General features: G+C 44.5%; 1 pseudogene; it reads right to left on the reverse strand.

Moving 5' to 3' along the window:
* Positions 1–18,878: 18,878 nt before the first annotated feature.
* On the reverse strand, positions 18,879–20,525 carry LOC123401940 (annotated as a pseudogene).
* Positions 20,526–23,968: the final 3,443 nt, after the last annotated feature.

Below are 23,968 nucleotides of genomic sequence, written 5' to 3' on the forward strand. Positions count from 1 at the left end.
TCAGAATTATGCTAAGTATGCATCAGTATCAAAGAAGGGGTTTATATGTGGATTACTACAACAATGCGAGAATAGAGAGAGAAGGCCTAGTCCTATCGAAGACTAGCATCTCCAGGGTCCTGCAGAAATAGACGAGAGTAGAACAAGGTAACACAATTAATAGTCATATTGTTGCAGTAATATTAATATGAGGTCACGCCCAGAGATCCTCCCTCCACTCCCTGCGAGGGAGCAATCCGAGGGCAACAAATCCAGTTAAGTAACAGTTGTAGTTGTATAAGATCAGGGCACAACTCCAAGTCATCCTGTAACCGTGGACACCGCTATTCGAATAGATAATTTCTTCCCTCCAGGGGCGCACAACATATTCCCCGTCATGTTCGATAACACTCTGGTCGGACACACTTTTCTGGGTCATGCTCAGCCTCAGAATATCGACACGTCGCAGCCCCACCTATGCTCAACAGAGAGGCCAGCTCGGCGGTCTAACTCCTAAGCACAAAGGGTTCATGGGCCCACTTGCCCTCTGTGCTCTTGCACGATGCGTGGGCGCCCGATGTCAGTCCTAGCACCCTTTAATCACAAGCGCGATGCATCTCGAGACCACTCAGGCGCGCGCCGCTCCATCGCTGACGTCTGAAGAGCTTCGACTGATACGGCGACGTCGAGTACCCATAATTCTTCCCACGTAGACGGTTAGTGCGTAATAAGGCCTTCCGACCAACCCAGATCAAATACCCAAATCCATTATCATTTTAATTAAGTCATCGACACAAACACGTGGGAATCCACCCGCCTAACATCTATTCATCAAATATCCCAGTAACATGGTCAAGTAACTGTGTGGTTGTAACATCACGGGGAATCCGAGGTATCACCCTCGTTGGATTCCGAACGATGTAGCCGTCAAGGTGAACCAACAGGAATCACCCTCGAGGGTCCCACACTTGATGGGTTGCACGACAGAGACATCGTCGGGAGTGGTGAAGGAGGAATCACCCTCGATAACCACGACCGACTAGCTACACTACAGAGGTATCATCAGGAGTACTTCGTGACCTGTCACCCTCGGTACCCGATAGTAGCTCTGTAGCGCTGCACAACTAAGGGAGGTGTAAGTGTTGTGTCGGATCTGGCTCGTCGATCAGGGATCGAGACTTGATGACAAAGCGGGGCAACTGGACTAAGGGTCAGAGGGGAAGGTTGAGCCACCTATACTAAGCAGATTAAAAGTGTAGTTCTGAAAGTAACAATTCATCAAAATTAGGCTATGCATCATATATAGGAGCTAACTACAAAAGTAGCAAAATTCTAATGCAAGCAGGAAGAAGAAAGACATAGGCGATATAGGGATGATCAAGGGGGTTTGCTTGCCTTGTTACTCTGCGGCAAAGGGCTGGTCGTGAGGAGGTTAGATGTACCCGGCAGCAGCGTGAGTCTCGGGGTCTACCGGTAAAAAGAGGGGGGAGAAACAATAAATAACAGCAACAGGTGCAATCACGATGCATGACATGGCAAGATGCAGGCTAGGCATGAGCTAACGCTGTAACATCCGTCATAGACGGGTCAGGAAAATATCAGATGATATTTCCCGGGGTTGTGGCTTCTACTGGTCAGATGAAATGGAAGGGGAAAGTTCCATGTTTGTTATGCTAGGGATGCGTGACACACGAATGGACCACGTATCCGGGTTCATCTCGTTCTGTTGATCAACTTCCATGTTGAAAATATTTTCATCTGATCTACGGTTTATTTTATATTAATTTTCAAAGTTTTATTAATATTTAGGAATTAAAAAACAGATTTAAATAATTCTATTAAATGCAATTATGACATCGGCATGATGTCATGCTGACATCAGTAGTTCACTTGTCAAACTGACCAGTGGGTCCCATGTGTCATAGACACAATTTTTAATTAGGGTTAATTATTAATTAATCAGATTAATTTAGTGGGGGACCCACGTTTCATACTCTAATAGAATAATTATTTATCTATATTAACAGATTACTAATTTATCTATTTAATTAATTAACTAATTATTTAAATAATATATCTAATTATTTATTTGTTTTATTAATAAAACATATATATATTATTTCCCTATCAGTGGGAGTGGGGGTTTGCCCCACATGGCAGTGGCCCACCAGTCACACAACACAACACACCGAGTGTACAAAATATCTCACATACACATTTACACACATTTTTACACACATCATACATACATACATATACATATATTTGCATACATACACATATACATATACCCATTTATTTTATTTTATTTTTCTATCATCTCTTTTCTTTTTTTCTGCTCTAACTCTGTGTTCAACTCTCTCTCTCAACACAGAGACAGGAGGCAAACTCCATCTCCTCCTCTTACAGGAGATCAATGGCGCCGGGACGAGGCGATAAATGTCGGAACGGAACCGGAGGGTGGAAGGAGAGGGAGAGGGGGCGTTCTCACCCACGTTGTAGGGGGCGGGGTCGGCGAGGCTCGATGGAGCTGTTGAGGAGGAGGACGGGGATGCGAGTTGGGGAGGTCGGCGTCGTGGCGGATCCAGCGAGGGGTGTCCCGACGACGGCGGATCCGGCGGGGTTGGTGGCGGCGAGGCGGCAGAGGGCCGGCCAGTGGCCGGGGAGGAGGCCGGGGTGGCCAGGCGATGGTGGCGGCCGGGTCAAGGGAGGCCAGCGCAGGGAGGCGCTGCACGAGCACCGGCGAGGGCGGTCCGGCTGGCGTCGGTGTGTAGCCAAGGGAGGCATGGACGGAAGGCGTGGTGGGGCGCCGGTGCTAGAAAGGAGGGGCGGCGGCGGCGCCTGCGTCTACATAGTTCTCGAACCCGCACGGTGTGCACACTTAAGGTTCGGAGTTCTGGATGAATTATTGATGTTGGTAACGGAATGTTGTTCGGAGCTCCGGATGAGATCCCGGACGTCACGAGTGTCTCCATAATGGTGCGGAAACGGAGATTGATATATAGGATTGTTTCATTTGGCTTCCGGAAAGATTTCGGGCATTCCGGTAAAGTACGGGAGTGACGAATGGGTTCTAGGGTTTTAGCGGGAAGGGCCACCCACCCGGGAGAGGACCTAATAGGCCCATGGGAGGCGCACTAGCACTTAGTGGGCTGGTGAGGCCATCCCAATAAGCCTATTTCAGCCAAGGCAAAAATAAAGGAAGAATAAAGAAAAAAAGAAAGGAGGTGGACAAGAAGGAAAAGACTCCTGCACCAAACCGAATTGGAGGAGGAGGCCTTCCTCCTTGGCTCGGTCGAACCCTCCTACTTGGAGCAAAAGGCCACGCAGCCTCCCTCTTGTTCCTCCTATATATAGTGGAGATTTAAGAGGGTTTTTGCACCTCAAGCCTTTGTGCAAACCTCTCTCCCTCCACTACTTCGTGACACCTCGTAGCTAGATCGGTACGGCACGGCGTAGCCCTGCCCGAGTAGCTCTTCGTCTCTCTTGCTGGATCAATAAGGCGGAGATCGTCATCGAGCTGTACGTGTGCTGAACGCGGAGGTGTCGTCCATTCTGTGCTAGATCGGGACGGATCGTGTGACGGCAGTGATTTGGATCGCGAAGACGTTCCACTACATCAACCGCGTTTCTTAACGCTTCCCGCTTAGCTATCTACAAGGGTATGTGGATCCGATCTCCCTCCAGTAGATGATCATCACCATGATAGGTCTTCGTGTGCGTAGTTAAATTTTTGTTTCCCATGCAACATTCCCCAACAGTGGCATCATGAGCTAGGTTCATGCGTAAATGATATCTCGAGTAGAACACAAAAGAGTTTGTGGGTGTTGATGTTCAATTTCCTTCCCTCCTTATTATTTTCTTGATTCGGCGGTATTGTTGGATTGAAGCGGCCCGGACCAACTTTACTCATATGCTTACGAGAGACCGGTTTCATCGACAAACATGCAACTTGTTGCATAAAGTTGACTGGCGGGTGTCTGTTTCTTGAACTTTAGTTTAATTGGATTTGACCGAGGTGGTCCTTGGAGAAGGTTAAATAGCATTTTTCTTATCACTGTTGTGGTTTTGCGTAAGTAAGATGCGATCATACTAGATACCCATAGCAGCCACGTAAAACATGCAACAACAAATTTGAGGACGTCTAACTTGTTTTTGCAGGGTATGCATGTGATGTGATATGGCCAAAGACATGATAGTGAAAATAGTTAAAATATCGACTTGCACGTCGATGCTAATGTTTGTGCTTGCAGATGTGGTTACTATATCGCTAGGTGGTAGATTTAGTAGTAATAGCATAGATAGCACGACAACTTCGATGGCGGCACGATGATGGAGAGATCATGGTGCGGCGCCGGTGACGATGGAGAACATGATGGTGCTTTGGTGATGGAGATCAAGAAGCACAAGATCATGGCCATATCATGTCACTTATGATTTGCATGTGATGTTAATCCTTATATGCACCTTATTTTGCTTAGAACGACGGTAGCATTATAAGGTGATCCCTCACTAAAATTTCAAGATAACGTTGTGTTCTCCCTGACTGTGCACCGTTGCGATAGTTCATCGTTTCGAGACACCATGTGATGATCGGGTGTGATAGACTCAACGTTCACATACAACGGGTGCAAAACAGTTGCACACACGGAACACGCGGCTTAAACTTGATGAGCCTAGCATGTACAGGCATGGCCTCAGAACACAAGAGACCGAAAGGTCGAGCATGAATCATATAGTTGATATGATCAACATGTAGATGTTCACAACTGAAACTATACTGAACTCACGTGATGATCGGACTTGAGTTAGTGAATTTGGATCATGCGACACCCGAATGACTAGAGCGATGTCTATTTGAGTGGGAGTTTATTAGTAATATGATTAGCTAAACTCAATTGTGTTGAACATAGTCTAAGTAATCTTTCCAAACTTTTATGTTGTAGATCAGTGGCTCATGTAGTAGCAACCCTGAATTTTAATACGTTCCTAGAGAAAACTAAGTTGAAAGATGATGGGAGCAACTTTGTTGACTCGGCTCGAAATCTGAGGCTTATCCTCCAACTTGGCCAAAAGAAATATGTGCTTGATGCGGCGCTAGGCAATGCACCACCCGCTACGGCAGACCAAGAAGTTTTGAACGCTTGGCAAGCACGTAAGGATGACTACTCACTAGTTCAATGTGCAGCTTTGTATGGCTTAGAACCGGGACTTCAAAGACATTTTGAACGTCATGGAGCATATGAGATGTTCCAGGAGTTAAAGTTTATTTTTGAGAAGAACGATCGGATCGAGAGGTATGAGACCTCTGATAAGTTCTATGCTTGCAAAATGGAGGAGAATTCGTCTGTCAGTGAACACGTGCTCAGAATGTCTGGGTACTCTAACCGTCTAGGTGAGTTGTGGATTGAACTCCTGCAAGAGGCTATCACTGACAGAATTCTTCAATCACTGCCACCTAGCTATAAGAGCTTTGTGTTGAACTATAACATGCAAGGGATGAATAAGTCACCCAACGAGTTATTTGCGATGCTGAAAGTCGCTGAGTCAGAAATCCAGAAAGAACATCAACTGTTGATGGTCATTAAGACCACTAGTTTCAAAAGAAACAGCAAAGGCAAGAACGGTAACTCCAAGAAGAGTGGCAAAGCTGTTGCCCCTCCGACGAAGAAACCCAAGGCTGGACTTAAGCCGGAAACTGAGTGCTATTATTGCAAGGGGACTGGTCAGTGGAAGCGCAACTGCCCCAAGTATGTGGCTGATAAGAAGGCGGCCAACGCCAAACAAGGTATATATCATATACATGTTATTGATGTGTACCTCACCAGCTCTCATAGTAGTGCGTGGGTATTTAATACCGGTTCTGTTGCTCACATTTAAAACTCAAAACAGGAACTATGGAATAAACGAAGGTTGGCAAAGGATGAAGTGATGATGCACGTGGGAAATGGTTCCAAGGTTGGTGCGATCGCCGTCGGCACGGTCTCACTTCAGTTACCATCGGGATTAGTGATGAACTTAAATAATTGTTATTTGGTGCATGCGTTCAGCATGAACATTATATCTGGATCTTGTTTATTGCGAGACGGTTACTCATTTAAGTCAGAGAATAATGGTTGTTCTATTTATATGAGTAATATCTTTTATGGCCATGCACCCAATGTGAGGGGTTTGTTCATATTAAATCTCGATTGTGATGACACTCATATCCATAACACTGAGACCAAAAGATGTAGAGTTAACAATGATAGCGCCACTTTCTTGTGGCACTGCCGCTTATGTCATATTGGTGTTAAGCGCATGAAGAAACACCATGCTGATGAACTTTTGGAGTCACTTGATTTTGAATCACTTGACACATGCGAACCATGTCTCATGGGCAAGATGACTAAGACTCCGTTTTCAGGAACAATGGAGCGTGCAAGTGCCTTGTTGGAGATCATACATACTGATGTGTGCGGACCAATGAGCATAGAGGCGCACGGCGGATATCGTTATTTTCTCACCTTCACTGACGATTTGAGTAGGTATGGCTATATCTACTTGATGAAGCACAAGTCTGAAACATTTGAAAAGTTCAAACAATTTCCGAGTGAAGTTGAAAATCATCATAGCAATAAGATCAAGTTCCTACGGTCTGATCGAGGAGGTGAATATCTGATTTACGAGTTTGGTGCTCACTTAAGACAATGTGGAATTGTTTCACAGTTGACACAGCCTAGAACACCACAGCGTAATGGTGTGTCCGAACATCGTAATCGTACTTTATTATATATGGTGTGTTCTATGATGTCTCTTACCTATTTGCCATTATCATTTTGGGGCTATGCATTGGAGACAGCTGCATTCATTTTAAATAGGGCGCCATCAAAATCCGGTGAGACGACACCATATGAGATATGGTATGACAAGAAGCCAAAGTTGTAGTTTCTTAAAGTTTCGGGATGTGATGCTTATGTCAAAAAGCTTCAGCCTGAAAAGCTGGAACCTAAAGCGGAAAAGTGTCTCTTCATAGGTTACCCAAAAAAGACAGTTGGGTATACCTTCTATCTCAAATCCGAGGGCAAAGTGTTTGTCGCTAAGAACGTAGCTTTTCTTGAGAAATAGTTTCTCTCGAAAGAATTGAGTGGGGGGAGGTAGAACTTGATGAGGTTGCGGAACATCTGCTTCAACAAGATGGTGACACAGGGCAGAAATAATTTTTTGTCGAGGCAACACCAGTTGAAGAGAAAGCTAATGATGGTGATCATGAAGCTTTGGGTCAAGTTACTGTCGGACCTCGCAGGTCGACAAGAGCACTTACTGCTCCAGAGTGGTACGAGAATCTTGTCTTGCATGTTATTCGACAACAATGAACCTACGAGTTATGGAGAAGAAATGGTGGACCCAGATTCCAACACATGGTTAGAAGCCATGAAATCCGAGATAGGATCTATGTATGAAAACAAAGTATGGACTTTGGAAGTATTACCTGAAGGTCGCAAGGGTATTCAGAACAAATGGATCTTTAAGAAGAAGATGGACGCAGACGGTAATCTGATCGTTTATAAAGCTCAACTTGTGCCAAAGGGTTTTTCACAAGTTCAAGGAGTTGACTAAGATGAGACATTCCCAACCGTAGCGATGCTTAAGTCTGTGTGAATCATGTTGGAAATAGCTGCATTTTTTGATTATGAAATCTGGCAGATGGATGCCAAAACGGTGTTCCTTAACGGGTTTCTTAAGGAAGAGTTGTATATGATGCAACCCGAAGGTTTTGTCGATTCAGATAATGCTAACAAAGTGTGCAAGCTCCAGCGATCCATTTATGGACTGTTGCAAGCATCTCGGAGTTGGAATTAGTGCTTTGATGAGGTGATCAACGTGTTTGGGTTTATACAAGTTTTTGGAGAAGATTGTGTTTACAAGAAAGTTAGTGGGAGCCCTATAGCGTTTCTAATATTATATGTGGATGACATATTGCTGATTGGAAACAATGTAGAGTTACTGGAAAGCATAAAAGATTACTTGAATAAGAGTTTTTCAATGAAGGACCTAGGAGAAGCTGCTTACATATTGGGCATAAAGATCTATAGAAATAGGTCAAAGCGCCTAATAGCTCTTTCACAAAGCACATACCTTGATAAAGTTTTGAAGAAGTTCAAGATGGAACAATCCAAGGGGTTCTTGACTGTGTTACAAGGTATAAAGTTGAGTAAGACTCAATGTCCAGTAACTGCATAAGATAGAGAAAAGATGAGTGTCATCCCCTATAATTCAACCATAGGGTCTATCATGTATGCAATGTTGTGCACAAGACCGGATGTCAGCCTGGCCATAAGTATGGCAGACAGGTTTCAAAGTGATCCACGAGTGGAACACTGGGCGGCGGTCAAGAATATTCTAAAGTACCTGAAAATGACTAAGGAAATGTTTCTCATTTATGGAGGTGACGAAGAGCTTGTCGTAAAGGGTTACGTCGATGCAAGCTTTGACACTCATCCGGATGACTCTAAGTCTCAAACCGGATATGTATTTATTCTTAACGAGGGTGCGATAAGCTGGTGAGTTCCAAGCAAAGCGTCGTAGTTGATTCTACATGCAAAGTGGAGTACATAGCTGCCTCAGAGGCGGCTAAGGAGGGTGTCTGGATGAAGCAGTTCATGTCAGATCTTGGAGTAGTGCCAAGTGCACTGGATCTAATCACTATGTTCTGTGACAACACTGGTGCCATTGCTCTAGCCAAGGAACCAAGATTTCACAAGAGGACCACACACATAAAGTGACGCTTCAAAGTCATCCGCGATTACATCAAGGAGGAAGACATAAATATTTGCAAAGTGCACATGGATCTGAATGTTGCAGATCCGCGAACTAAACATCTTCCACGAGCAAAGCATGATCAACACCAGAACTGTATGGGTATTAGATTCATTACATTGTAAATCACATAGAGATGTGAAGCTAGATTATTGACTCTAGTGCAAGTGGGAGACTGTTGGAAATACGCCCTAGAGGCAAAATAAAATAGTTATTATTTTATTTCCTATTTCAAGATAATCGTTTATTATCCATGCTATAATTGTATTGAATGGAAACATAAATGCATGTGTGGATATATAGACAAAACAATGTCCCTAGTGAGCCTCTAGTTGACTAGCGTGTTGGTCAAGGATGGTTAAGGTTTCCTAGCCATAGACAAGTGTTGTCACTTGATGACGGGATCACATCATTAGGAGAATGATGTGATGGACAAGACCCAAACTATAAACATAGCATATGATCGTGTCATTTTGTTGCTATTGTTTTCTACATGTCAAGTATACATTCCTATGACCAAGAGATCATGTAACTCACTGATACCGGAGGAATGCCTTGTGTGTATGAAACGTCGCAACGTAACTGGGTGACTATAAAGGTACTCTACATGCATCTCCGAAGGTGTCCGTTGAGTTAGCATGCATCAAGACTGGGATTTGTCACTCCGTGTGATGGAGAGGTATCTTGGGGCCAACTCGGTAATACAACATCACAAACAAGCCTTGCAAGCAATGTGACTAAAGAGTTAGCCATGGATCTTGTATTACGGAACGAGTAAAGAGACTTGTCGGTAACGAGATTGAAATAGGTATGGCGATATCAATGATCGAATCTCGGGCAAGTAACATACCGAAGGACAAAGGGAATGATATACGGGATTGTGTGAATCATTGACATAGAGGTTCAACCGATAAGATCTTCGTAGAATATGTAGGATCCAATATGGACGTCCAGGTCCCACTATTGGATATTGGTCAGAGAATGTCTCGGTCATGTCTACATAGTTCTCGAACCCGTAGGGTCTACACACTTAAGGTTCGGTGACGTTTTCAATATAGTTGAATTATTGATGTTGGTAACCGAATGTTGTTTGGAGTCCCGGATGAGATCCCGGACATCACGAGTGACTCCGGAATGGTCCGGAAACGAAGATTGATATATAGGATTGTTGCATTTGGCTTCCGGAAAGATTTCGGGCATTACCGGTAAAGTACCGAAAGTGACGAATGGGTTCCGAGGTTTCACCTGGAGGGGCCACCCACCCGGGAGAGGACCTAATAGGCCCATGGGTGACGCACCAGCACTTAGTGGGATGGTGAGACCAGCCCAATAAGCCTATTTGGGCCAAGGCAAAAATAAAGGAAGAATAAAGAAAAAAAGGAAGGAGGTGGACAAGAAGGAAAGGACTCCTCCACCAAACCGAATTGGGGGAGGAGACCTTCCTACTTGGAGTGGGAGGCAAGGCAGCCTCCCTCTTGTTCCTCCTATATATAGTGAAGATTTGAGAGGGTTTTTGCACCTCAAGCCTTTGTGCAAACCTCTCTCCCTCCACTACTTCGTGACACCTCGTAGCTAGATCGTTACGGCACGGCGTAGCCCTGCCGCAGTAGCTCCACCATCATCACTGTCACGCCGTCATGCTGTCGGAGATTTCAGCTACCTCTTCGTCACTCTTGCTGGATCAAGAAGGCAGAGATCGTCATCGAGTTGTACGTGTGCTGAACGCGCAGGTGCCATCCGTTTGGTGCTAGATCGGGACGGATCGTGGGACGGCAGCGATTTGGATTGCGAACACGTTTCACTACATCAACGACATTTCTTAACGCTTCCCGCTTAGCGATCTACAAGGGTATGTGGATCCGATCTCCCTCTCGTAGATGATCATCACCATGATAGGTCTTTGTGTGTGTAGGAAATTTTTTGTTTCCCATGCAACGTTCCCCAGCACGTACATATCCCAATACTACTCTAGCATCACCGAACGTTAAGTGTGCACACCCTACGGGTTCGAGAACTATGGATACATGACTGAGACACTTCTACGGTCAATAACCAATAGCGGGACCTGGATGCCCATATTGGTTCCTACTTATTCTACGAAGATCTTTATCGGTTGAACCACGATGTCAAGGATTCTATCAATCTCATATACTACTCCCTTTGTCCATTGGTATGTTACTTGCCCGAGATTCGATCATCGGTATTTCCATACCTAGTTCAATCTCATTACCGGCAAGTCTCTTTACTCGTTACGTAATACAAGATCTCGTGACTAACTCCTTAGTCACATTGCTTGCAAGCTCATTGTGATGTTGTATTACCGAGTGGGCCCAGAGATACCTTGTTGTCATACGGAGTAAAAAATCCAAGTCTCAATTCACGCCAACCCAACAGACACCTTCGGAGATACCTGTAGAGAACCTTTGTAGTCACACGGTTACATTGTGACGTTTGATACACACAAGGTATTCCTCTGGTGCCCAGGAGTTGCATGATCTCATGGCCATATAAACAGATACTTGACATGCACAAAAGAGTAGCAATAAACTGACATGAACATATGATACGTTCATAGTTTGGATCTTGTCCATCACAACATTCTCGTAATTATGTGATCCCGTTATCAAATGACAACTCATGTCTATGGTTAGGAAACCTTGACCATCTTTGATCAATGAGCTAGTCCTTAGAGTCTCACTAGGGACAATGTGTTGTCTATGTATCCACACATGTATTTGAGTTTCCAATCAATACAATTCTAGCATGGATAATAAACGATTATCATGAACAAGGAAATATAATAATAACTAATTTATTATTGCCTCTAGGGCATATTTACAACACTTATATCCTATGAGTAAATTGTTGAATGAATTGAATACCATGAAGTTCAAATTATATGTTCATGTCATGCCTAGCAGTAACTTCACATTGGGTTTAGAAAGTGAAATCTTTTGAAGCTTGAATATCACAATATTGGTCATACAAGCAATTTATGAATGTTTGGTATAAGGAAGAGAACTTTCACATATAAATATACTATCTTGGACATCTTCTATGATTGTGAACAACCATTAATTATTTTCAAACTTGAGAATATTAGTTGAAGTTGGACAAGAAATACAACGCAATGAGTTATGGTTGTGTATATTTGCATAGAAGTTATATTGTTATGGATCCCCCAACATGTGGTGTTTGCTTAGGATCTTTTGCTAGCCAAAATTTTGTACTAAGTAGAGATACTACTTGTGCGTCCAAAAATCCTTAAACCCAGTTTCTTGTCATGAGTGTCCACCATACCTACCTATGGATTGAACAAGATCCTTCAAGTAAGTTGTCATCGGTGCAAAAAGGAAATAAAAATTTCTTCTAAATGTGTTTAATCATTTAGTGTAAGAGAATATTGAGCGTTGTACGAACTTGTGATGGCAAAGTAATAAAAGCGACGGACTTCATAATAAAGGTTGCTATCATAAGGGGCAATACAACGTGACGTTCTTCTGCATTAAGGGATTGTGCATACAAAACCAAAAGGCGCATGACAACCTCTGCTTCCCTCTGCGAAGGGCCTATCTTTTATCTTTCAGTATTTACTTTTGTGCAAGAGTCAATAGTATGCATTCACATTTCAACCTCAATTATTCTCTAGTTGGCAAGCATCATGTGGTGGGGAAAGATTTAGGCACATATCGCCAGTCAAATATATTTTATCATGACTTATTATTGTTGACAATTATCTCTATGATAAATTTGTTGGGAGGTGAAACATTAAGCCCCTATCTTTCTCTGTGTTTGATGGATGCCATTTGTTCTAAAAATATGCTTTGAGTACTAGAAATCATAGAAGGCTATATGATGATTGAGTATGTGGAGCTAGCTCTTACTTAGACTTTGTTGAGAATAAGTTGAGTTGCGGTTGTTTGGTGACTAAGAACATAGGTTGTTAAGTTTCAAGAGAGTTCACTGTTTGAACCATAGCATGTGAATTGGTTGCTACTTTATCATGATGAGTTTTATGAGAAAGAGTTGATATTATGATGCTAGGAAAGGTGATTGAAATTATCATTGATCAAACTTATGCACTATGCTAGCATTCACACTTCATAAAGTATTTCTTTTATCATTTACCTACTCGAGGACGAGTAGGAATTAAGCTTGGGGATGCTGATATGTCTCCAACGTATTGATAATTTATGAAGTATTCATGTCATGATTGTCTATGTTTACAATACTTTTATATGGTTTTTTTGCACTTTATATGATTTATTTAGAACTAACTCGAACTGACACTGTTTTCAGTAGAACTACCGTGGTGTTGTTTTTTGTGCAAAAAAAAGTTCTCGGAATTGGACAAAACTTTTTGACGATTTTTTGGAGGAAAATAGAAATATTGGAGCAAAGAAACACCAGAGGGGGGCCCTCGTGCCCACTAGACACCAGGGTGCGTCAGTCCCCCGCGCATGGGGTGGTGTCTAGTGCGCCACTCGTGGCCCATCTTGACGTGATTCCAACGCCCAAAAATCCTATAAATATAGAAACCTCCAGAAATAACCCTAGACGAGAAGTTCCACTGCCGCAGGCCTCTTTATCCACGAAAAAACAATCTGGAGACGTTCCAATATCGTGCCAGAGAGGGGAAATCATCTGTGGTGGCCATCTTCATCATCCTCGCGGGCACCATGATGAGGAGGGAGTAGTCCACCCTCAGGGATGAGGCGTTGTAGCAGTAGCTATGTGTTTAATCTCTCCCTCTCGTGTTCTTGAGATGTCATGATCTTGATATATCATAGGCCTTGTCAATATAGTTGGATCATATGGTGTTTGTCCCATGCTACTATTGTGACGAATTGAATCTTTCACTTTAAGATCTCGTTATGTTGGATTGAACATTCAGGTTTGAGAGAACATAATGTATTTCTTGCATGCGGACACCCGTAGTGACATTGGGGTATTCAGGTGATTCACTTGATATATGTTGTGGCATCAACTCATGGATTCCCGAGGTGACAATGTGGTAATCTAGCCATAGGGGTTGATTGCACATTTTCATACTATGTTCTCCGGTAGAAATCATGGTGTGCTCCTTGAAGTTCTTTGTATTGGATTGAGTATTATGAATCTGAATTTGTTATGGTGTTGTTTTAGTACAAACTCTTGATAGATCGATCGGAAAGTATAACTTGTTATCTTATTACGAACACTTGGAAAGATTGATAGGAAAGAATAGCTTTGAGGTGGTTTTGTACCCAACAAACAATTTCTTCTTATGTTCTCTGTTAGATAGGAACTTTGGAGTTATTGTTTATCGCATGTTGAGGGATTGTTATATGATCTAACTATGTTATCATTGTTGAGAGATTGCACTAGCAAAAGTACGGACCCTAGGCCTCATTTTCAAGCATTGCAACAACATTTATGCTCACTTTTGTTACTTCTACCTTGCTATTTTTAGTATTCAGATTACAAAAATCAATATCTACTATCATTACTACACTTGTATCACCATCTCTTCGCCGAACTAGTACACCTACACAAATCATCATTGTATATGATGCGTTGGGGACACAAGAGACTTTTTATTATTTGGTTGCAAGGTTGTTTGAGAGAGACCATCTTCATCCTACACCTCCCAGAGATTGATAAACCTTAGGTCATCCACTTGAGGGAAAATGGCTACTGTCCTACACAACTCTGCGCTTGGAGGCCCAACGTCTACAAGAATAAAGTTATGTAGTAGACATCATTGGATATGAGAGAACTTAGATGAACAACTCTTGTGGTCAATGGTGGTATTGAGAAGCCGCCGATATGTATGTGTGCTTGACACGGAGATTGGTCCTTAATGGTGCATGTCTATGTCCAAATAGTGTACTGCCCATGGTTCAGTTTATCTGAACAGTAGGCCTTATATTATTAATACTCATAGCTACCCATGGTATCTTGAGCGCAAAGTTGGGTCTTCGAGGTACATAATTTGCTGGAGGCAAGGTGCTGCTATGAGGAGTGTATCCCTATTTACCTGTCGTGGTATATGACTGTGGTGGGGCACGAGCCCGTTTATGCTCCTTAACGGATACCTTTGGCTTGGGATCGTGTCACGAGCATGTACTTCGGCTGCTAAGGCCGCATTGTGTTCCTCAGTCCGAAGGGATCGCTCGGTGTTACCATTGACTATAATAACACTGTTAGGTCCTCACATCTTCAGCTTGAGGTATGCATAATAGGGGATGACATTGAAGCGAGCGAATGTCATACGACCGAGGATTGCATGGTACCCGCTGTGGAAAGGAACGTTATTGAAGATCAAATCTTCACTGCGAAAGTTTTGTGGTGAGTCGAAAACTACCTCAAGGGTTATCGTGCTTAAAGAGCGAGCTTCGACACCAGGAATTACTCCCTTAAATGTGGTCTCACTGGGTTTGATTCGCGATGGATCAATACCCATTTTCCACATTGTATCCTCGTAAATAAGATTAATGTTGTTGCCCCCATCCATGAGGACTCATGTGAGGAGGTACCTGTGAATGATGGGATTGAATATCAAGTCCACTAACCCCCCATGCGAATACTGGTGGGGTGGTATGTGCGATCATAGGTGATCAGACATGCCAACCATGGGTAACTTCGGCGCTACCGGCTCTATGGCATATACGTCCCAAAGCGCATGCTTCCTCTCATTTTTGGGCAAGTGGGTGACATAGATCATGTTCACCGATTTTACTTCAGGAGGAAACTGCTTTTGGCCCCCGTTGTTCGAGCAACGAGGCTCTACATCGTCCTCATTGTGCGGGCATTTGGCCTGATCTTCGGCCATGCTCTTACCCGTCGGATTGAACACCCAACAGTTACGTTTGGTGTGTGTAGCAGGCTTATTTTTAGTGCCATGTATCTGACAGGGCCTCTCGGGTTTTTTTTTCAGACAGGTCGGCCCGTCCCGATTTCCCTTGAAAGGTTTCTTCTTGGCTCTAGGCCTAGAATTGCTGAATTTAGCATTGACCGTTGTGTCATTGGATTCACCACTGTTGCGCAATCGCTTATTATTGTTGTGTCGTGGCTTTCCGTTGTTGTCCCGGACTATAGAAGTGTCGATGTTTGAGGGAGGGTTATTTCGCCGAGCCATCCAAGTATCCTCACACGCGCAATGGTGGGTCATGAGGGAGGTGAGGGCGGCCATTGTCCTCGGTCATTCCTGTCCAAGTGTCCGGGCGAGCCATTTGTCCCGTACATTGTTGCGGAAGGAAGCTAATGCCTCAACGTCCGAACAATCCACAATCTGATTTTTCTTCATGAGGAATCGTTCCAGAATCGTCGGGATGGCTCGTCAGGCTGCTGGATTATGTGGATCAAGTCATCGGACCCAGGTGGCCGAACATAACTGCCTTGAAAGTTGTCTCGAAAGGCATCTTCAAGATCCTCCCAACTCCCGATAGAGTTGTCTGGAGGCTGTCCAGTCAGTGCCTAGCTGGGCCTTTGAGATTGAGTGGTAGATATTTGATGGCATGGAGATTATCTCCACGAGCCATGTGAATATGAAGGAGGAAATCCTCGATCCAGACAAGCGGATTTGTCGTGCCATCATAGTGTTTGATATTTACGGTTTTAAACCCTTCGGGGAACTAATGTCGCATTACCTCATCTGTGAAGCACATTGGGTGAGTGGCTCCCCTTATCCGAGCTATGTCATGCTGGAGATCGATCGAGGTTCTTCCGTGTTGCGTGTCTCAAACTCCATCGTTCTGGTTGGGACGAGCTTTGTATCTATTCTCTCTTGTGGGAGTGCGACTTTCGGATCCGTAAATGGATCTGGTTTGCTCTGCTTTATATTTAATTTTATGTCGCATATCATATCGGTCTTTTGGTTGAACTGGTTCCTTTTGCTTGTCCCGTCCTCGAGGAGGACAGTCTGGTTGATCATCTTGTGCAAACCTGGCTGGTGCGGGCTCCAAGGCTCCGTCTTTTAATTCTGGTAGCAGGCGTCAACGTGGGTAACCCTTGGTTTGCCCCAGTCGCTCATGTCCGTACCCTTCTTCAGCAGCCAAGACTTTGGTCCATCTTTCATTAATGGAGTCTTGTTTGGCTTGAGCTATCTTTGCTTTACCTTAAGGCTCTGAGAAGTGGCAATGAGTTGTTGCCTGAACACTTCCTGATCCAATGGGTCTTCGGGGATAATAAAGTCTTCGGCTCCCAAGCTCTCATCCTCCTCGAACGGAGGGACGTACTTGTTGTCTTCGGAGTCGTCGGGATCTTCTGACTGGTATGTATCCATGTATCCTAGTAAGTCGGGGTCATATGCGGGGTGTGAAGGTTTTGGGGATTCGACGGTATTTTATGTATCCCCGGGATCTGGATTTTCCGCTGTGCATGCATTGTTTTCCTTGCCCTTATGAGCGCTAGGCTTTGTGCACTAGCGGCGGCCTTTGACAGGTTCGTCACCCTTGTTTTTGGCCGGGGTGTCATCATTGCTTTTCCCCGTATCACCTTCGTCCCGGGGGGTGTCCACCATATAGACATCTTATGTGGAGGTGGTAGCGAATTCCAACTCGCCGAACTTAAATTTCTGACCCAGTTGTGACCCCATCAATATGATGATGAGCCGCCTTGAAGTGTGAGGTACTGCTGGACGCAGAGGATAGGCCCAATACGAAGATATCTCCAGACTTAACATTCTCGCTGGTGACCAAGCGAGCCATCAAGCCGTTTTGTGATCTCACAACGGATCTCTTAATGAAAGCACCAATGACGGTGTCAAGACCGACCGATCTCGGGTAGGGGGTCCAAACTGTGGATCTAAGGTCGATGGGTAACAAGAGACCATGAAGGCGATGTTTACCCAGGTTCGGGCCCTCTTGATGGAGGTAAAACCCTATGTCCTGTTCTTATTGTTATTGATGAGGTAGTACAAAGTACAAAGTTGATCTACTACGAGATCGATGTTGTGGTATAAACCATAATCGTAATAAGCTTGATGTGTCCTACGAGCTATGACCCCCTGTCTTATATAGATGTCAGGGTGTTAGGGTTTACACAAAGTCGGTTACAACAAAGAAGGAATATGTTGATTACTACATCTCCTTGATTGCACGCCAAGTCTTTGGGAGAGTCCATCTTGCCGACGGTCAAACAAGCCAGAGGGTCTATCCCATGAGGATAGGTAGGCGGCCCAAGGACCCCCTAATCCCGGACTACCTCAATAGCCACACATCATTGGATAATAATATATAGCATTAAGCACCATGTTTATGTAGAGATTACATCGGACAAGATAAGTTTTACACCGCTGCATAGAGGGGGAGAGAGTTGGTGGTGACGACGACAAAGTTGTTGGTGTAGATCACCGTCATGATGGTTACCCTCACGGCACTACGGCGTTACCGGGAGAGAATGGGAGAGAGCCCCCTCCTTCTTATTATTCCTTGCCGTCCCCCTTAAATGGGAGAAGAGCTTTCGCTCTGTTCCATGGCCACCATGGCTCACGGAGGGCAAGAGCCCCTCCGAGATTGGATCTCTCCCTCTATTTTTCCCCTGTTTTCGCAACTGTTTTCTGGTCCTTCACCATTTCTTAAATATCCGGAGATCCGTAACTATGATTGCGCTAAAATTTTGAGGGGATTTTTATCGTGAGATTATCTTTCTTGTGACGAAATATCCAGAAATCTAACTCGCCGAACTTAAACCGTGACGGAGGTAGTGCTACTTCTATATGCATGCATAATGTGAATGTTATTTTTTAACTCATTTCACAACCAATCAATAACCACCTAGGTTTTAAAGAATTTTCATGCACGCCTTCTAAACCATAACGGAGGAAGTATAATCTATTTTGCATTAGCATTAGCTTTTATTAAGCAGTGGTTAACGCGTTTCTTCTAACGAGGTCTGCAGCAACATGCAGATAATCATACACTCACATATAATCTAGTTTCACTTTTATCTGCATTTGTAGGAAAGATTGTTGGGCCTCTTTCAGAACTGATTGACATATAACTAGACTAATACTACTACTACTAGTTAGCATGCACGTGCAACGCACGACTAACCGAATAATTTATAAATTTCTTTTTATATTAAAATGATAGTATATATATATATAGCTACAAAAATATTGAAACACACACAATATATACATTACTTGCACTCCATTGCAAAATTGAAAACAAATGTATTGAGTGGAATAATGAAAAAAATGTTTGGAGTAACATAAGACAAGAAGAAACATTGGGCTCACTTGAAGGTTGCAACAAGCTGGAATGAATCATAACTTCTTCACTTGATGCATCATATCTAGCTTCGATGTTTGAAAAAAAGGCTCAAAATACAGATAATCTGGCATTAGAACAGGACATAACCTGGTATTTCAAAGGAAATATATACAACCTGAGATCTTTTGGCACTTGCATATAAAGGTTGAGGTATCACCTGCAGAAACTCCAAAAAATCAAACAGAAATCCGTTGTGAGTAACTGCAAATCACAAAAAATATCAACAGGAATAGTTGCTATAGGGAATAGTTGCTGGAATTAAATAAAGCATATGTTTTTTGCTCCATTTGTACAAGAACATGCACATATTTTTTGCTCCATTTTCATTCTTCTTTAACAAAGCTTGCCTACCAAGTTCCACGAGGTACTACTAACCCTCTCTCTTCTTCAGCTACGACTGAACAAGACTGCACGTACAAAGATTCAGATAACAAACACGACGAACAAACACACATTCAGGCTAACTCGGGTGAAAGCTTCTGCAGTCCCAGCTTCACCAGAGATCTCTAGACCTAGAGTAAAGGATCTACTTACTGAACTCAACTCCAGCACCACCGCTGCTTCGGCCCATCGCCGATTTGCCGGAGAAACAGAGCAGAGCCGCATAGACCGAGCCATCGTTGTTTGCGGAGAAGATCTTCTATCTATAGGAGGATGGAGCGCGTGGAGATTATGTTGGTCCATCAATCTCTTCAGCCTGCGACCGCATCCCCGCCGCAGCTCGCGATCCACGGATGCCCTGCGGAAAACATCAGCCGATCCACAAACGTCAGCGAGGAACTCCAGAGGCGACGGCGGGCGGTCTTCGATTCAGGGGATCTGTCGGGGGATCGCTGCTTACTCAGGACTTGTTCGGCGGAGAGCCTGCGGGAGACATCCTTGCAGAGCATGCGGCGCATCAGGTCCTTGGCCTCGGGCGAGACGCCGGCGAAGACGCGCGGCGGGAAGCGCAGGTTGCCGCGGAGCACGGCCTCGAAGATCTCGGGCGCGGTGGCGCCGTAGAAGGGCACGGCCCCCGAGAGCATCATGTAGAGCACCACCCCGGCGCTCCACACGTCCACCTTCTCCCCGTACTCCCTCCCGGCGACCACCTCGGGCGCCACGTAGTATGGCGTGCCGACGAGGCCCGACATGGGCCGCCCGTCCCCGAACCACTCCGCGGAGCCGAAGTCGGCGAGCTTGAGCGCGCCCGTGGCGGCTCGAAGAGGAGGTTGTCGGGCTTGACGTCGCGGTGCGCGACCCCGCGGCGGTGGCAGGCGGCGAGCACGGACGCGAGCTGCGCGGCCAGCCCGCGGCCTCGCGCTCGGGGATGCGGCCGCCGCGGGCGGAGAGGAGCGAGAGGAGGTCCCCGTCGGCGGGGGAGAGTCCTGGGCGGAGCAACGCCGGAGCAGCGGGAGGTGTCGTCGCAGGCGACCTACGCGGCGATGGGATTACCTGCGGACTGGTGATGGCGACGGCGACGGCCAGCCAGTCGTGATGACAATCCCGTGATTACAGGGCACGTTGCTCTGCAATTTCTTCTCTATTTTTTTGTTGCCTGATTGAAAGTTTCGTTGGTGGAGTATGCTCAGCCCATTGTAATCGCTAAGTACATAGAGCAGACGGTGGTTTAACGTGGGTTGTTAGATTAATATCTGTGGAATTAATCGTGGGGTGCTCATTGATTGTTCTTTTCTGTGAGGCGTTTCATGGGATGACCGTAGTGTAATTCATGTTGGATTGTTTATTAGTAGTATAGACTATTTGGCCTTCGGCATTTGCTTAACGAATTATTATTTTTCACATGTGCTCCCCGTTGCCATGTACACCCAAAGAGAGTCAAAAGGCCGGACCAAGAATATAATTTTTAAAGCCTACTAGTGAAGTGTGCTTCTAAGCCCAAGATCAAATGAGCTGGGGTGAACAGTTAAATCAAAAAAATAAAACAAATAAAAAAACTGATTTTTTTTATGACAAACGTTGACAAAAGTTCTAACTAGCTGCAAAATTTTATTGTGAAATTACATTGGTGGAAGCCGTGGTAAAAAAACAAAATCGGTGCTTCAAAATGCTTTTGGAAGTAGCAATTTAGGAGTATTGATTTTATTTTTTTGCCACGCCTCACATAAATGTGATTTTTTGATAAAATTATCAAAATATTAAAACTTTTGTCAATGTTTAGCACACAAAAATATTTTTCTTCAATTGTTTTTGAATTATTTTTTATTTTACTGTTCACCACCTGAGCTCATTTGAGCTCGGGCTGAGAGACTCCATGTCCACTAGTGAAGTCTTTTTTTAAGGAGGATGACATGGGTCAGTACATCTCCATTTTATTATTTATTTATTAAAATATTACAAATTAATACATTAATAAATTTAAAATCCGTATCTTAGCAACAAATGTCGCTACTCCTATTAATTTGATGAATGGGTTCAGATTATCGGGACCGCATACACCAAAGCCCAACATCTACTGCTGGACGCCCCAACCAAGCCGAACTGTCAGGTCTGGGTCACATACCGGTCTGGCTTACTCTCGACGGGCATTGCATGTGCATGCTACAGAGGTCATCACGAGTCTTTCATCGAACCATCTTTAGAGCAGGTATTAACGCATCGCCTTGCCAGGCATGTCGTTGACGCCACCTCGCCACCACACCGCCACACAACGCCACCCCCTACATGCGTTCATCATCACACATCCGTCGTCGAGACCCTACGCGCCACACCGCCAAGACTCCATGTCGTCGATGCATCACATGAAATGTCGCTCCACCTGCGTCCTAGGTCCAGCAACTACTCCAAAACAATGCCCTCACGAGAAACATCGACACGAGAATGCCACCATCATCCAATCCGGGATGCCCGGATCGGGGGTTCACCCAAAGCAGCACGAGTGGGTAGACCATGTTTGCAATGGCAACCCTTTCAACAAGGCAAGCATGTGTAGAGGCCACCATCGCTTGCCGAATGGCCGGAGCGAACTCCACTCCCGCGATCCCAAAATTTGGCCGAGGAGATCTGTCACTGCCGCCGCCGCGCTGCACGGGTTTTGACTCTCGACGGCGGGATGGGAGGACCTGGCGCGAAGGAGGTTTAGAGATGGCTGGCGAGGGCGCATCGGTACGGCAAATCCTATTTAGCGCCACAGGCGCCGGTTATAGGCAATTTCTGCTAACCGGCGCGTGGAGTGCTTCGGCGACGGGCCGGCCCATCTAAGTGCTTATTCCTATAAAATGAGCGATAGTGAAATTCGAACCGGCGACCTCTAAGAGAAATTTTAGTGTTGCAACCACTTCGCCACCCCAAAGCTGTGTGATAGAAATGAACTTTTTATTTCATTTATTCTTTGCTTTCCCTTTTTATGTTTTCTTAGTCATTTTCCTCTTTTCCTTATCATCTGGTTCGTTGATTTCTTTTTGGAAATATGTGTATTTTATTTTAAATTGATTATTTGGAAATTCGATGGGATCGTTTTTCAATTTGTGAACTTGTTTCCAAATTGATGAACTCTTTTTCGAAATTGGTGAACATTTTTGAAAATCCATGAACATAATTTAGAATTCATGAACTTTTTTCTAAATCAACGAACTTTTTTTGAAATTGATGAACTTTTTTTCAAAATCAGTGAACATATTTTAAAATTCATGAACTGTTTTCAAAATCAATGAACTATTTTTAAAAATTGATGAACTTTTTTTGAAATCTGTGAATTTTTTTTTCAAAATCGGTGCACATATTTTAAAATTCATGAACTTTTTTGAAAATCAATAAACTATTTTCAAAAATTGATGAAGTTTTTTTTTCAAAATCGATGATTTTTTTTCTAATTTTGTAAACTTTTTTAAAATCCATGAACATATTCTAAAAATCAGTGTATTTTTTGCATAATGATTGATCTTTTGAAAAATCTGATTAGTTGCTCTTTAATTTGAATAAAATTTTAATGTACGTTTTAGAATTCACATATTAAAAAAATGAATTTTTTTCAAGGCCTGCAGCGTAGCGCCAGGAGATGTTTCGTGGGCCGGCCCAGCGGGGGCACTGCAGGCGCGAGAAGCTTGAACCGGCGCCAGCAACGCCATATAGGAGCTCCCCATCGGAACTGCCTGGCGCAACAACAAGGAGCATGAATTGGAGATCCAAAATCACTTATTTTTCTCCATCTAAAACAATAAATTTTGTTGGGCTTTTAGAAGCCCAAAAGGACCATCAAATGAACTGCACATAAAGAAGTGTGGTTTATAAAAGAATTTGTGCGACCTTGACCTTCTAAGACTTTTCGTCAAATATTTGAGGTCGTGTGATGTTCAGGTGAAACAAGGCATTTGCATGTGTGATTACTCATCTGGTTTCTACCGGACCTCCTGTAACGCGTCATATAGGGCGGTTCCATGTGTAGCTCCACGCTGCACCGCATGCAGGATCCACGCAAAACGTGGCCAGGTTCAGTTGATGGGAAGAAGAGCGGAGATAGTGTTTGGTGCACATGGACGATATGGCTGCACGAGATGAGGAAGGGTGAGCACGCGGCAACGTAGGACGAGGGGATCCGACGTGCGGCGGCGAGAGGTGGCGGGATCCGGCGTGCGGCGGTGCGAGGCGGCGGGATCCGACGTGCGGCGGCGCGCTGCAGCAGGATCCGCCACCTCGCGGCTGGATCCGGCGCGAGACGGCGGGATCCGGCGGTCGTCTGGTTGAGGAAGGCGGAAGTTCCTGGTCTATGTGGCGGCTTGAAAAGAAGAAAAGGAAACGAGCGAGCCTGCACGCGAGCTACGTTTGAAACTTGCATTTCCCTCACCCTGATTGAGAGACCTAGTTTTGCATCCATCGGGCTAGGTTGAAAGGCCCACGCAGTATACCAAACACCTAATTTTTACAAGACGGATGCGAGGGAGCTCCTAAGCCGTGCCTTCAGCGCCGCTACACATTACTAGCGCACACGCATT

This window comes from Hordeum vulgare, chromosome 6H (genome assembly GCF_904849725.1).
Source record: "Hordeum vulgare subsp. vulgare chromosome 6H, MorexV3_pseudomolecules_assembly, whole genome shotgun sequence".
NCBI lineage: Eukaryota > Viridiplantae > Streptophyta > Magnoliopsida > Poales > Poaceae > Hordeum > Hordeum vulgare.